The following is a 15,802-nucleotide window of genomic DNA, read 5'->3' as shown; positions in this document are numbered from 1 at the left end:
CTTCGCGGCTAATGGAGTCATCCATGCCTGTAGCCGACTGCGGAGATTCTTTCGGTTGTTTCGAGCCTTTTGGTGGCATTTTAACGCTAAAAGACAGAGAATTACAGCAATAGATGTTCTCTTTCAGCGTGAGCTAAACGAATGCTGGAACTTTATTGATAGATGGCGCAAAAAAAGAGTTTTAAAGGTTTGGTGCAGAGGAGCTCCCTCGAACACGTCTACTCCATGCGTTGCTCACTAGCGCCCCCCCCCAAGCAGAGTTTTCACTCAAACTGTGTAGCCGCGTCCCGACGAATTTATAGCTCACGTTGCCTCATGAATGCTATTGTGAATAAAGTGTTCATAACAGCACCGCCCATGCCATCATCTCAGTTTTGCTCGCAAAGGTATGCATTTACATACGTAACTTGCATTCTGCTTAATTCTTTTGTAATGCCAGTGTGTCAAAAGCAGCCATACATAATGTATGTATCTAACAGCTAGCCCTGGCGAAGAGGGATTATACCCGAGAGATCATTTCTTTGAGATATTGACTTGATAGGTAGGCTAATTACCATTCGCAGAATTCCTGCAAACTACTAAAGCATTTATTAGGCAAAGCAAGACGCTCTCACGGTTTGAAAACCATTGATGTAAACTTATATATAGTATATATTAAATAATATTAATAAATAAAGTATATATTTTAAGACTTTGGAAAGTGAAACACTTTCACTTTCGTTCAACGGACGAATTCCGTTTTGTCTTTACACAATAATCAGTTTGAACTTTGTGAATAATTTAGTTTTGAAAACTATTGATCTTTATTTAGTTATACTAAATATTAAATGACATACGAATCTTTGCGACACCCGCTGGCAGAAAAGAGAATCACAGTCTTGAAGTGTAGGCAACGACGACAATATTACAGAGATACGAGCGAAATCGATTGAAACTAGCATGTGCAGGGTTTCTTTTAACAATGTAAAAATACTAGTTTATTAAAAGGACAATTCTGGGAAAAGTCATGAAAGGAGGGTTCTGAAATTGGATCCAGTGCAAAGATATTATTTTTTTTTGTGCTGCTGCGGTCAAGTGACCGGTGCTCGGCGCTTCTAGGTATAATTAGGTCGACCAGAGGCGGCGCTTCTAGTAGACGTCACAGCGGTCAAATGACCGGAGCTTTGGCGCTTCTAGTGTTAATAAATTTAGCATGCATACATTCCAAGGGAGAAGTTCTCCAAAAGTACAAGGCACCACCATTTCCAAATGCATGACATGTCAAGCTAAAGGAAGGATTCAAGACATTTCACTTTAGTGAATCATCAGAGAATACTTAGCAAACACTACATAATATGCATAAAACATAATATACATACCACAGAAAAATCAAAGCTTCCATCCATTGACAGATAGAATGCATACTGTTAAGTGAACAAATATGCAAACATGATCAGAGCAGATCTCTAATTACTCATGTAATCTTTGTTTTTTCACCCACAGGAAATAAAAAACATATAGGGATTTACCATTAGAATGAACACGCCACAATCAATACCATGGGATTGTTGTGGGATTCCCTATAATGCAAGAACATAGTTGCAATTAGGGCTGATTGATCATCAATCAGTTATTTACATGCCTGTACAAATGACAAGGAGAAGAAGAGGAAGAGGTCAAAGCAAAGGAGGGTGAAGAAGGGACAAGGACAACAATGTAGAAGAGGATGAGGACTAAAAAGAAGGAGGTAGAAGAAGAGAAGGATGAAGAGGACAGAGTAGGACAAAGAAAAAGAGCACGATGAAGACAATGACGGTGGCAACAAAGAGGACTAAGAAGAAGATGAAGAGGAGAATGAAGAAGAGTAGGACAAAAGAGAAAGAAAACCGAAGAAAAAGAGGAGGATGAAGAAAAAGGAGAATGAAGAGGACGAAGAAGAGAGGATGAAGAGAAAGAAGATAAAGATAAAGAAAATGAGACAGAGGAATTAATTGAATAATAATAATAATAAAAAAAAACATTTTACTTTAAAATCACGAGTAGTTCTCAAAGTTCATGGTCCAGGAGTGATCTGGTTTGCCACACCACTGTTGAAGTTTACAGAACACATCAGGATCAGGTTAGGAACTTTTAGTAAAACACTGTTCATTTTAAAACAACTGGAAAAACTTTGAACCATGACACCACCAACAAACCTTGAAATGAATCTCTAAAACTCTTTTTTACATTACATATTCCAAACATTATCTGCTCTTACAAAATGTTTGAGGCAGAAATCAATTTGTACAGTATTTTAAATCACTTTCAAACTTACACAATTGCTTTTTCATGTTTGACTGATGGCAAGCCAATGGAATGACAAATTAGTTCAGTTAGTGATCATACATAGGGGAAAGAGTTAGTTCAGTTAATAGCCAAAGTATTCATGCATCATAAAAACAAAAAAACAGGAACTCAGCAGTTATAAAGCACAAAACGGACAAAGAGTTGGAATACAAAACAATTACCATAGAACATTTGGCAATTTTGGAACATGTCGAACAATCATCTGAACGAAGCAATTATTTTAACATTTGCATATTATTCTATAAAACCTGAATATTTCAATGTACTGCTGGTCATCAAAGTCTAAGGAATTGAGAAAGAGAATCTCTCTTTCCCTTGGTTTCAGGACCTGTCAAACAGACATGTATAATTCAAACAGTGTTAATGTATATTTAGAGAAAAAAAATCTAATAATTTCTTTTTTTTTCCCACCAACACCCCCCCTCTTCGGAGGACTATTGATACTTTATTGTTTATTCAATCATAAAAACATATATAAATTTAGCACATTTTAAATGGGGGGGAGGGGGGTATAAAGGGAGAAGAAAAGGGGGGGTGTAAAGGGGGACAGAAACAAAAGGAAGAGGGGGTTATACAGATATATAATATGTATATGGTATAATATAGTGCAATATAGTATATTATAATATAACATTGTCACGGTGAGGCGGCCCCCTACCGGCCGCCTCCGTCCACAGCGGCTGTTGTTGTTGTTGTCTGGTGACGTCATGTGCGTCCCTCAGGTGGGTGGAGCCCGTGATCCGTCTCACCTGAGGGTCGTTTGTTTGCCTATATATGTCTTGTCTTTGTACCAGTTGACCGCTGGTCATTATATACTTAATTTGGAGATAGTGCACGGGTTTTAGGTTTGCACACTTTCTATTAAACCATCATTTTTCCCTGAGACTTGGCGTGATCGCTTCCTTTTCGTTGCTCACCCCTGCCCGTCACAGAATGACCAGCCACCCTTCGGAAGCCGCCGAGTCTCTTTTATTTTCTCCTTCGTTCGTGGTCATGTCTCGTGGTAAGTATTTGTCTGCGTGGTGTTTTGTTTGAAGAGCTCCGCCGTGCTTTTGTGTTTTGTGTGTGTGTGTGTGTGTGTGTAGCACGGTGAGGACCAGGGCAGTCTGCCCTGAGACAGCTCTTCGTGTCCGTTGTATGTTGCCGGAGTTCCGTCGTGCACTTGTGTGTATGTGGCACGGCGAGGACCAGGGTGTCTGCCTGGTAGACTCTCGTGTGTGTTGTGAATGTGTGTACATGTTGACGGACGTGTGGACCAGTGTGCGTGCTCGTTATGTTCTATGTTGAATGTTTTATGTGTGACGCGGTTGCCGCTCGTCACTGTCGCCTCGCTCCCCGTGTGTCGTGTGTTTAATGTGGAGAGCAACTGCGGCTCTGAGCGGCGCGCGTCACTGTGTTTGTGTAAGCAGAGCACGCATGTGATGGGTTCCGTCTGTCTGTTTGTACACCGTTTTTTGTTTGTTTAGTATTTGCGTGTGTGTTTTGTCCTAGTGTGTTGTCGATTGTTTGCGTGTAATTCCACGCATGCTCCTCCCCCGGAATGTGTGTTTGGGGGGGGACCGGCTGTGGTCCCGTGCCATGGGGTGTGGCACGGAGGGCGTCTCTCCCAAGGGAGGCCCTGAAGAGGGTAAGGCGCGTTTGTGTTTTGTGTTTGTATATATGTGTGTGTGTGTGTGTGAGGTTGTGTTCTCTGTGCAGGTGCTTCTCCTTGGCAGTGTTCCTGGACCTTGTCGGGGTCTCCACCTGGCAGGGCTGGGGCCCCTGGATGTTTGGGGACCATGGGGCTCCGGTCTGAGAAGCTCCTGCTGGGGATGGAGATCCTCCCTCCTGCCCGGGGTGACCAGGAGGCCCTTGGGGCTGCTCCCTAGCCCGCGTCGTGGGTGCTCTGGGCCTCGGTCTCTGGCGCTCCTGGGTTGGGTGGAGGAGTCCACCTTGAGATGAGAGGCCCCGAGAGGGGTTGGCTCCCCAGGAGGCTGGGGTGACCCCTAGCAGAAGGCAGGGGTCAGCTCTGGGAGGAGGTAGGTCCAGGAGGTGAAGTAGCTACGCCTTGGAGAGGTAGCCTGCACACCCACACACACACGAGGGACGAGAGGAGCCGTAGGTCCTCGTCCTCACACCCATGGGGCTTACCGGCTGAATGCCGGTTAGGGCGTGAGGGCCCTGTGACCGACTGGGGCGTGGTTTTGTGTTGTTAACGGCCCGGTCGGTCCAGGGTCCCGCCCGGGGAGGTGAGCTGCCTAATGTTTTGTGTTTTGTTTCAGCTCCCGGACGGCAGGAGGTGTGTTCCTGCCTGTCTCTGCCTTCCTGCCCCTTCATGTTTTGTGTGCAGCCGCTGTGTGCCACACACCCAGTGGAGGGGAGTGCGGCTTGGTGGGAGGGGTCTGTCACGGTGAGGTGGCCCCCTACCGGCCGCCTCCGTCCACAGCGGCTGTTGTTGTTGTTGTCTGGTGACGTCATGTGCGTCCCTCAGGTGGGCGGAGCCCGTGATCCGTCTCACCTGAGGGTCGTTTGTTTGCCTATATATGTCTTGTCTTTGTACCAGTTGACCGCTGGTCATTATATCCTTAATTTGGAGATAGTGGACGGGTTTTAGGTTTGCACACTTTCTATTAAACCATCATTTTTCCCTGAGACTTGGCGTGATCGCTTCCTTTTCGTTGCACCCCTGCCCGTCACAAACATAATATAATACAATAATATATAATATACCATATTGCTTATAAAAAGATAGAAATGTACTTTAATCATGAACTTGTGATTTGTTTGCGACAGTTGAATTTGCTTATGTTGTGATGTAATATTTGAGTTAGTTGTGTCTAGATTAAGTCTGTATCTGAATTTATGGTAGGCTCTAAGTGTGTATCTGGGGGGATATAATATATTAGAAGATTTTTCCAGTGATTGATGTTTGTTATTTTTTGTTTTCCAATTCATGAGGATGACTTTTTTGGCAATGACTAGCGACATTAGGATTGTTCTATTGTTTTGTGGTGTTGTGCTAATGGTTGAAATGTCCCCTAGTAGGCATAATGAAGGTGTTGGATGAATTTGGGTATTTAGTGCTTGAGCAGGTTAACTGGAGTGCAGTGCCACATAGCATGGATATAATTATCAACAGTGTTCTGATTACAGTGTGTACAGTTTGGTGAGTTTGTGAATCCCATTTTATACATTTTGTATGTGGTATAGTGTACTCGGTGGATAACTTTATACTGGATTAGTTGTAAATTAGTATTTGTGATAATGCTATAGTTATTATTACATATCTGTATCCAAAAGTTGGTATTAAAAGTTGATGATAAATCTTCCCATTGCTTATACGGTAGGCTCATGTTAAGATTTAATTGAGATATAATTTTATATATTTTGGATAATGTTTTATTTGCTGTATTAATGTTAAGAAGTTCTGAGATTGGTGTAGAGAGGGCTAGAGTAGTTGGATTGATTTTTGAACTGATGAGTGATCTTAACTGGTGATATTGTAAGAACTGAGTTCTTTCGATTCCGTAATTCTGGGTTATTTGTGGTAGTGACATCAGTGTGGTATTGTTATACAGATGTTTTAGGTGTGTGATTCCCTTATTAGTCCATGATAGATAATTTAATGTTTTTTTATTAATTGTAAAGTCCGGGTTATTCCAGATGGGTGAGTGGATGGTTGGTGTTAGTGCTGAGTTTGTTAGTTTGTGAAAATTCCACCAGGCTGTCAGAGTTGTGGCCACAGTTGTATTATAAAAACATGGGTGATGTTTAATTGTTTGGCTGATAAATGGTAAATTGGATATTTGTATATCTTTACATAGTGCTTGTTCTAAATCAGTCCATGATCTATCTGTACTATTAGGTTTTATCCATTTTAATATATATTGTAATTGATTTGCCAGTAATAATGGTGGAAATCTGGTGCCTCTAGACCGCCATATGATTTCGAATTCTGTAACGTTGTGAGTTTGATTCTAGCTGGTTTATTCTTCCAATAATAATCAGTTATTGTGGTATTTAAAGTCTGAAACCAAGTGAGTGGGGGCTGAATGGGAATCATTGAAAATAAATAATTGATTTTTGGTAATATTGTCATTTTAATCGTAGCAATTCTGCCAGCAAGTGAGAGGGGAAGTGTAGTCCAGCGGTGAAGATCGTCACTTATTGTTTTAGTTAATGGATTGTAGTTAAGCTTGAACAATTGTGACAGCTGGGGAGATATCTTTATACCCAGATATGTGATGTAATTACTACATATTGGGATAGGTAATGTTTTCAGTTCATTATCACATTTATTTATATGTATTGGGAGAATTGCAGATTTTGACCAGTTAATTGAGTACTCTGATATTATTGAATAGGTTTCAATTGTTTGAATTATTTTTGTTATTGAGATGTGGTTTTTGTAGAAATAGTAAGATGTCGTCTGCATATAGACTGATTTTATTTTCCATGTTAGGTGTTTGGATTCCTTTAATGTTTGTGTTTTGTCGTATTGCTGCTGCTAGTGGTTCTATGAAGATAGAGAATAGATAAGGAGAGAGTGAGCATCCTTGTCTGGTCCCCCGGTGTAATGTGAAAGGTTGTGATATTACCCCGTTGGTGTTGACTGTAGCCTTAGGTGCAGTGTATAAGATCTGTATCTAGTTAATGAATGATTCTCCAAATCCGAGTTTATACAGTGTGGTAAATAAGAATTTCCAGTTTACTCTGTCAAAGGCTTTTTCTGCATCTAGAGTTATAATTGCTGTTGGTATGTTTTGGTGTGAGGTGTAATCTATTATGTTCACTAATCTGCGCATATTTGTGGATGAGTGTCGACCTTTGAGAAAACCCGTTTGATCAGGATGTATTAAATTATGAATTACTGTTTCTACTCTGTTGGCTAGCGCCTTGCTGATTATTTTTGTGTCTGTATTCATTAATGATAATGGTCTGTAGCTAGATGGTTGGGTAGGGTCTTTGTTTGGTTTAAGGTGAAGGCATGGCCGGAGTGGGCCACTTTTTCAGCCCGGGAATTTCATGCGCAAATCCGGCCCAAAATTATTTTTCCATCCCAATCGGCCCAAACTAGAGATTGACATGAGCCGGCCCATCGGGAATCCTCCCGAATCTCCCGATTAGCCACTCCGGCTCTGGGTGAAGGGAGATGGTTGCAGTATTCATGTTTGTTGGGAGTTTTGCATTTTGTTTGATTTCTGTTAAAAGAGTTGTGATAAGGATGGCCAAAAGTGTTTATAAAACTCAGCAGGGAATCCATCAGGTCCTGGGGCTTTACTGTTGGGCATATGTTTTAAAGCTTTGTAAAGTTCTTCTAGGGATAATGGTCTTTCGAGTGTTTGTTTTTGGTTTTCAGTTAATTTAGGTAGTTTGATATGGTCCAGGAAATTATTAATTTCGTCTAAGTTGGTTTCATTGTCTGATGAGTATACTTTTTTGAAAAAATCTTTAAAGGTGTTGTTTATCTCATCAGGTGTCTGCACTGTTTTCCCTGCTAAGTTTTTTATGGTTGGAATAAATGTTTTTTCTTTATTACGCTTAATAAGATTTGCTAAATATTTTCCAGATTTATTTGAGTATTCGACGTTTTCATGTCTTAATCTTTGTAGTAGGAATTTAGTTTTTTTATTTGTCAATTCGTTTAAATCGTATCTAAGTTTCCTAAGTTCTTTTTGCTTATCTTCAGATGGGTTACTTATGGTAATATTTTCTAATTCCTTAATTTTTTATTCTAACTTTATCTCAAGTTCTGTTTCTTTCTTCTTTTTAAATGTAGCGTATGAGATTATTTTTCCTCTTAGCACTGCTTTACCTGTTTCCCATAAAAGTGATGCTGGTATGTCTGGAGTGTCATTTATTTCTAAAAAGGATGTCCACTCTTTTTTAATATAGTTATCGAATTCTTGATCATTGAGAAGTGATGTGTTAAGGCGCCATCTAAATGTCTGTTTGTGTTGTTGGTTTGAGTTCCATATTATTGAGACAGGAGCATGGTCACTTATTGTTATAGGGTGAATTTGTGTATGTACAATATTTGACAGAATTGAATTACTGATTAAAAAATAGTCAATGCGTGAGTATGATTTATGTACTGCTGAGTAAAATGTGAATTCTTTGGTGGTTGGATGATTTTGTCGCCAGCTATCACCAAGACCGAAATCTTGCATGTATTGTTTTATTATTTCAGTGGAATTCCAGTTGCGTGTATTCTGAGTATAGGCTGACCGGTCTAGTGTTGGATCAATAACTGTATTAAAATCGCCTCCTATTATTATTGAAGAGTTAGTTATTGAGGTTACTTGTGTGAAGAAGTCATGGAAAAAAGAGGGATTGTCGATGTTTGGTCCGTAGATGTTAGCAATGGTAAAAGTGTGGTTGTTAATGGTGATATTTATGATGATGTATCGTCCATCTGGGTTTTTGATTGTAGCATTGTGTGTGAATGTAATTTTGTTATGAATTAAAATGGCTACACCTCTTTGCTTAGAGTTGTAATTGGCTGTAAATATGTGATTATTCTGCTGATTTCAATTTTTGTTGATCTGATTCTGTTAGGTGAGTTTCCTGTAGGAGGCATATATCTGCTTTTAATCTATTGAGATAGGAAAATATTTTAGTTTTTTTTTTCTTGGGAGCCGATTCCATGTATGTTCCATGTAACAAATTTTAATTGTAGCATGTTGGAGTGTTGTAAGGTGTCCAATAGTTTGTAATTAATTGTATAGTTATGTTCATGATTCTATTTAGGTGAATGTAATTTATTTGGGACAGACAGAGGATAGAGAGAAAGATAGGGGTGGGGAAAAGGAGGGTAATTGTGACGTTGGGTGCGAGGCGAAGGACGAGACACAGATCCTTGCTTTTGCAGACGTCACGTTTATTTTCTACACTTATTTGCGCAAGACAGCGCACGTAAAACATAGGACACTCACACTGAAACGTGTAGACTTAGACAACGACGAGCACAGGACACTGCGCGAGCGCACATTAAATAGACAAACCACATTAGCCCCATGTGATTACGAGACGATTCACAGGTGATACACATTATCACACGACATAGCCTTCACCACAGAGTTCCATAGACGCAGACAAAGCACGTGGACCACGTATACACACGCCCAAAGGGGAGGGGCCGGGGTCCTCAACGTGACAGACGCCCCCTCCAAGGGCACTACCCGTCCCGGGGTGCCAACAGGACCGAGTGCCCCGAACCCACGACGATGGGCGGATCCGACACGCTCAATCCTGCATCTGGGAGGTGACTGCCCTTGGCGAAGCGTCTGTCACGAATCGCCTAGCACACCCTCCCTGGGAAGACTGGGGAAAAAACGTTAGACACATTCAACGGAACAGATACGAATACACACACGGGTACATTAACACAAAGAGGAACGAGAGGTAAAAAGGGGTTAGGTACACAAACGGGCAGACTTACGAACACAGGCACACACACATAAGACACAGGCGCCAGGCTGCGCGCCAGGAGTAGGCCGATAAGGGGAGAGAGATCGGGAGCTGCCGGTGCTGCGCTGAACGGTCCTCCTCCCGCCTTTGCTGCATAGCCTCCGCCCGGTGCAGGGTGGCTGGCGGACGCGCCGGGTGCAGGACGGCTGGCGGACGCGCCGGGTGCAGGACGGCTGGCGGACGCGCAGGGTGCAGCGTGACTGGCGGGCTCCACCCCCAGCTGGCCGTTTGGTGCGCCCCTCTCGCCTCGCGACCGCCCTCTGGAGTCGACCGTGGGCGCTACCACGTCCATATCCTCCGCCTCGCTGCCCCGGCTCCAACTCATGGGCTGCTCCGGGCTGCCACCCCGAGAGCAGTCCATGCTCTCTCCTCCGGTGTGCTCAGTGGATGAACTCCACCTCCCCTTCACAGTCCCCGCAGAACACTCAGAGGGGGGCGGACTGTCCTCGTCCTCCGCATAGGAGTCCTCCTCCTCTTCCTTTACGGGGGGAGAGGAACCTACGGGCGGAGGGAGGTATTCGTCCTCCTCCGACTCCCCTTCCTCTTCACCGTAGTCGACGGTGGAACCGTCGCATAGCGACGGAGGGTAGCCCTCTTCCTCGTCGTCCTGCTCCTCCCCTCCACCGTAGTCCACAGTGGAGGCGGAGTCCTCTGACGGAGGGTAGTCCTCCTCCTCCTCCCCTCCACCGTAGTCTACAGTGGAGGCGTCGTATAGCGAAGGAGGGTAGGTCTCCTCCTCGTCCGCCTGCTCCTCCTCCTCGCTGGGAGAGTCCCCCTCCCCAAACTCGCTCTCGGGGGTCCTCTCTGTCCCGCAGAGCATAAAGGAACCCACCCGCAGGGGTGAGGGATCCCTGGAGGATGAGGGGGGATATTTCCTCCACATCCGCACCGCCTCCTGGCGGACCTTCTCCGCAGACTCGGGGTGGTCATGTTCCCGAGCCTGACGCAGCAGGGACGCACACACCGGGTCCTGCTCTAGTTGTTCCAGCGTAGGCGTGTCCTCGTGGGGCGGGGAGGAATACCCCTCAAGCTCGTGGACACCCCTACGCAGGGGCGAGAGCTCCCGGGAGGGGGAGGGGCGCTTCTCCAGCCACACCCGCACAGCTGTCCAGCGGTATTCCTCCTGTAACTCGGGAATAGCCGTTTCCCGAGCCGCGCAGAGCAGGTAGGCGCACTCTGGATCTTCCTGAAGCTGCGCCAGAGTCGGCGGGGCCTCGCGGCGCGGGGGGGAGGAAGACGTGCGGTGATGCCGCTTGCTGGGGCGCTGTGCCCTCTTCGGCCGGGTGGCATAGCCTGGCATTCTTTCGGTGTCTCTTGTAGGCTCCTCGTTCTGTGACGTTGGGTGCGAGGCGAAGGACGAGACACAGATCCTTGCTTTTGCAGACGTCACGTTTATTTTCTACACTTATTTGCGCAAGACAGCGCACGTAAAACATAGAACACTCACACTGAAACGTGTAGACTTAGACAACGACAAGCACAGGACACTGCGCGAGCGCACATTAAATAGACAAACCACATTAGCCCCATGTGATTACGAGACGATTCACAGGTGATACACATTATCACACGACATAGCCTTCACCACAGAGTTCCATAGACGCAGACAAAGCACGTGGACCACGTATACACACGCCCAAAGGGGAGGGGCCGGGGTCCTCAACGTGACAGTAATGCAGGGTCGTTTTCCTCTTTTGTACATGAAGGAAGGTGTAGTGTAGACGAGTGCGATGATATGATGGATAGTTATTAGTACATATTCAGATGTACATTCTTATGTATGTTAATTATATATATATATTTGTATGTATACTTATTAAAATATTTGTAATTGTCTAGCTATGTAGATCAACCAATATGTAGGCAGGTAGATATATATATTAGGGGTGGGATGCGATTAAAAAAATTAATTGAATTAATCGGAAGCTTTGTAATTAATTAATCGAAATTAATTGCATTTCAGTATTTAACATGAGAAATATTAATTTAAGTTTGAATGATGAATGAATCAATGAACATAATCATAAACTTCAACATCTTGTTTATTTTTCCACCAGTCTACTACACAGACCAATAGATGAGTGCAGAAAACAATTCAGAACACTGGAAATTCTGACCAAAAATGTTGTTTAATTTTGGGAGTTTTGCTCAGGATATTGGAAGAATTGAAATAAATCAGAAGATGTTTTTAAATACCATTTTAGATGGTATATTTTTCTTAAATTTCCCAGGCCTCTGCCACAGGCATCTCCATAGTGCCTAGAAGTGGTCTTCTGCATGCTCAAAGCAAATGACTGGATCTTCATCATATACAGATTCATCATCTATAATATGAGCTGTCACACCAAGATAATTCTTGTTGCTAACAGAGGTCCAGTGATCCCCAGTCAGAGCCACATTTGTGGCGCTCTTCACAATAATCTGTTTTACTTCCCTTTCCTCATCATACAGCTGCTGGATTTTCTTCGACATTGTCTTTCTGGACGGCAGTTCGTAACTTGCATCAGTTGACGCAATGTGCAGCGCTTCTTGTAAGCCTTTATCTTCGACCACAGAGAGCGAACAACTCTGTAAATAATGTGACGTGTCAAGTTTAAATGCGTGCGGAGTTGCGCGCTACGGTCACTCGCGAAAGTTTAATCCAGTCTTAATAGTCCAATGAAGGTAATTTAAAAACCAGGACATTTCCTCACTTAAAAAACCCTGTGACGCCCTGGACAGGATGTGAAATACGGACATGTCCCGGGAAATACGGACGTTTGGTCACCCTATCGTACTAGGAATACATTTAGCAGCTAAGTTATCATTACTGACCTGCGTGTTAGCCCCAACATGTTTTGCGTTGAGGTGGTAACGAAGGGTGGAAGTGTTTCTGTGATAAGCGAACTCCTTCCTACATAAAGTGTAAATAACACTATTTGTGTTTGTACTTCCATCTGGAAGTTTCTTATATTTAAATTTCTCCTCCACCAGCGTAGCCTCTTCATCTCCATCATGATCTTATTGTGCGTCCATATTATCTGTATGTCTGGAACTCCACGAGAAACATTCCACGGTGCAAAAGTGTCTCATGCGTTAAAATGCGTTAATTTTTTTAGTGCGTTAATTTTCCTGTAATTAATTAATCGAAATTAATGCATTAAAGTCCCACCACTAATATATATATATATATATATATATATATATATATATATATATATATATATACATACATATAGACATCGAATCAGGTTTAAGGGAGAAAAGAGAGCTTGTAGTCAGCAGTCAGGTAGTCAATTGTGATGTATCTTCACTGATGATCATCCATCTCGTATCAGTACAGCCAGGGAGTGATTTCTTGATCTCTGTATAGCTGGCCATCCATGTATAGTTTATCCACGCAGAGAACTGCCCGTTTTCCGTTTTGAATCAGCTGTTTTCTCACGGTGAGTAATTTTTTCCGTCTGTCAAGTATTTCACGGGGGTATTGGTCATTTATGCCATAGTTTGTTCCTTTCAGTTCTCTTCCTTTGCCGAGTATGAGTTGTTTGTGTTTATAGTGTTCCACTTTTGCCACAATGGGTCTGGGGCGTTTGTTTTGCGTGTTTATTCCTCCCAGGCGGTGTGCGCGGTGAAAGGTTATGGTGTTGGCCGTTTCAGGTGGGATTTTAAGTTTGGAGAATAATAATTTCTGTAGCTTTTCTATTTCTACACAGAGTTTACACTGATCCACTCGTACCAGCACAACATACACACCACCACCATGACCTGTGTGGACCTGACCACTGAAGAACAGGGTGAAAGGAGGATAAAGTATGCAGAGAAACAGATACAGGACTACAGTCTGGAATTATAGAACTACAAAAGTGAGAACTATATGGTCAGTGAGGCTGATGAAATGGACAATATGTGGAGGAAAACAGTGGTGGTAACGTCATGGCTGATCGGTCTACATACACCACTTACACACAACATATAGTGTCCTGGTTTCCAGGCAGGGAAAAAAATCATGTCCATTTGGTCAGCATCACTCTGAATACAATAAAATAATTTTAATGAACAGACTCTACATTTCAAATGGCAATAACAAAGCCTGTGGAGTAATTATGATTTTTAGACGGTAAACAAACTTTACCGGTACTGATAACATAGGGCTGATTTTCAGCGGTGGCAGCCATGTTGGAACAACATATGCATCTTGTACATAGACAAGTTTCCCCTATATATATATAACACACACACTGAAAACTTTATAATGAGGACAAAAAACTAGCAAGCTAGTGGATATAGACTTACCTGTTTTCTTGCCATTTCTGTTATCACTGAAAAACAACAATTCAAGATCTGACAACAAATAAACATGGTTACTGACACTCACTATTTTTCAGAAGGCATATTAAAAAACAAACATGCAAAAAAACCCCACAACCTTAAATTATTCTTACCGTTGACTTTACTAGCTGATTCAGTCCCAACGTCCAAAAATCAGCTCTCGTTAAGTAGGTTGACTATCTTCACAATTAATTCATTTGCTGGACGGTTTAGATCCAGTACATAAGCAAGCTTTAAATCACAAGATTTATAAATTAGTCCTTACAAGTAAACAATATAAATAATTAGAATACCTCGCCTCAATCACACTCACTCACCAACTGATCTTGAAGTGCATGTCTATGCTGACCCCAGCTTGAGCGCTGTGGCTTTATGTCTCCTATCTTTGTTAGATCTTCACAAGCTGGACCACACAGATGTTCATCTTTAAGAGTATAAAGAAATGCATTGTTTAACCCAGAAAGACAATACTGAATACTGAACTGAGTCATGTTGAAAGCTATTTACACTTTATTAGACTACCTTTATTTTCCCCCACCACAGTCACTTGAGGCTTGTTGGTGTTACATCCAAGGGAGGCAGAACCTAACGAAGTCACAATGTTTTTACCCTTCCTGATGAATTTCAAGTATTTAAATAACCATCTTGAAGTAACTTACTAGCTGTTGCTTGACCAAGGTGATTAAGGCATACAGAGAGTCCACCCACATTCTTCTGTCTCGTCTCAGAAGTCTTTGTTATGCTTTTCATTCAGATGATGCATCATATTCCACATAAAGAACACATGTGAAGAAGATGACATGTTGTTCAAAAAGTAGTTGTTCTTCTTTAGCTCTGAAAAGAGCTGTTCCACCACTTGACTGTTCAGCCACCCAGCAAGCTCTGGAATCAGATTAATTTTCCGAAGAACATCTTTTTCATCTTTGGCATTGTCTTCATGGAATGCATCATACAGAGCAACGTGCACAGATAAGCCAGTGACTGGGTGTCCATCAGTGCCTGGTATCTTCTCTTTTAACCAGTGGAAAGAGACCTTCAGCTTTCCCTCTTTTGCAGCCTGAATGTTTTCTGGGGTACAGTCTGCCACACGCCCTTTATATGGGTGGAATGGAATTGCTTCAGGTACTCTGAGATTTGCGTGTCTGGCCAACCCTCTGGCGAAGTCATAAATGCAGACATTTGGCATATGAGCCCAGGACAAGAGCATATCCATGTAGTCACGGATATGCGGTAGCCTGTGAAGTCACTGCAGCGCACACAAGCGGTGAGGGTCTGCGCGGCGAAAATGACGTAATCGCAGTGGCTCCGCCCGTGCGCGAGGGCGTTGCACACTGTCGATTCGCAAGGTCGTGCACCTCTCAAATTTTGTAACTGCGCGCACCAGTTAAAGTTAAATATTTATACATATAGTCGAAATGATTCGAAATAATTCGAAATAATTCGCTTTTTTATTCACATTATTTAATGGTTGTTTATTTTCAAAACGCCCAATCTTAACGTCTTCACGTTCTCTCATGTTTCACCCTGGGATTACAAGAGGCTCGTATTTGTTAACGTAATACAAGAGAACTGTTCAGTCAGACAGCTATTTGTTGTGAAACGAAGTCGTTACAATTTCAAGCATTTTCAAGCACTTTAGCCTAAATTCCAGCACTTTTCAAACCTTTATTACTTTATTCATTTAATGTACAGGACATGTTTTCTTTGAAGGAAGTTT

At 42.7% G+C, this 15,802-nt stretch overlaps 2 long non-coding RNA genes across 2 annotated transcripts; both read right to left on the bottom strand.

The window, feature by feature from the left end:
- Positions 1-1,362: 1,362 nt before the first annotated feature.
- LOC143516464 (uncharacterized) lies at positions 1,363-14,098 on the bottom strand. The gene is made up of 6 exons (XR_013131681.1): positions 14,050-14,098; positions 13,889-13,972; positions 13,720-13,785; positions 2,006-2,066; positions 1,509-1,559; positions 1,363-1,403 (listed from the first exon to the last, which is right to left on the bottom strand). It is a non-coding gene; the product is annotated as an uncharacterized LOC143516464 (long non-coding RNA).
- Positions 14,099-14,214: 116 nt separating this feature from the next.
- LOC143516140 (uncharacterized) lies at positions 14,215-15,073 on the bottom strand. The gene is made up of 4 exons (XR_013131571.1): positions 14,745-15,073; positions 14,608-14,670; positions 14,403-14,509; positions 14,215-14,316 (listed from the first exon to the last, which is right to left on the bottom strand). It is a non-coding gene; the product is annotated as an uncharacterized LOC143516140 (long non-coding RNA).
- Positions 15,074-15,802: the final 729 nt, after the last annotated feature.

The sequence above is a fragment of the Brachyhypopomus gauderio genome, chromosome 6, assembly GCF_052324685.1.
Source record: "Brachyhypopomus gauderio isolate BG-103 chromosome 6, BGAUD_0.2, whole genome shotgun sequence".
NCBI lineage: Eukaryota > Metazoa > Chordata > Actinopteri > Gymnotiformes > Hypopomidae > Brachyhypopomus > Brachyhypopomus gauderio.
The sequence above is the reverse complement of the archived record's forward strand: the minus strand, read 5'-3'. Positions and strand labels throughout refer to the sequence as shown.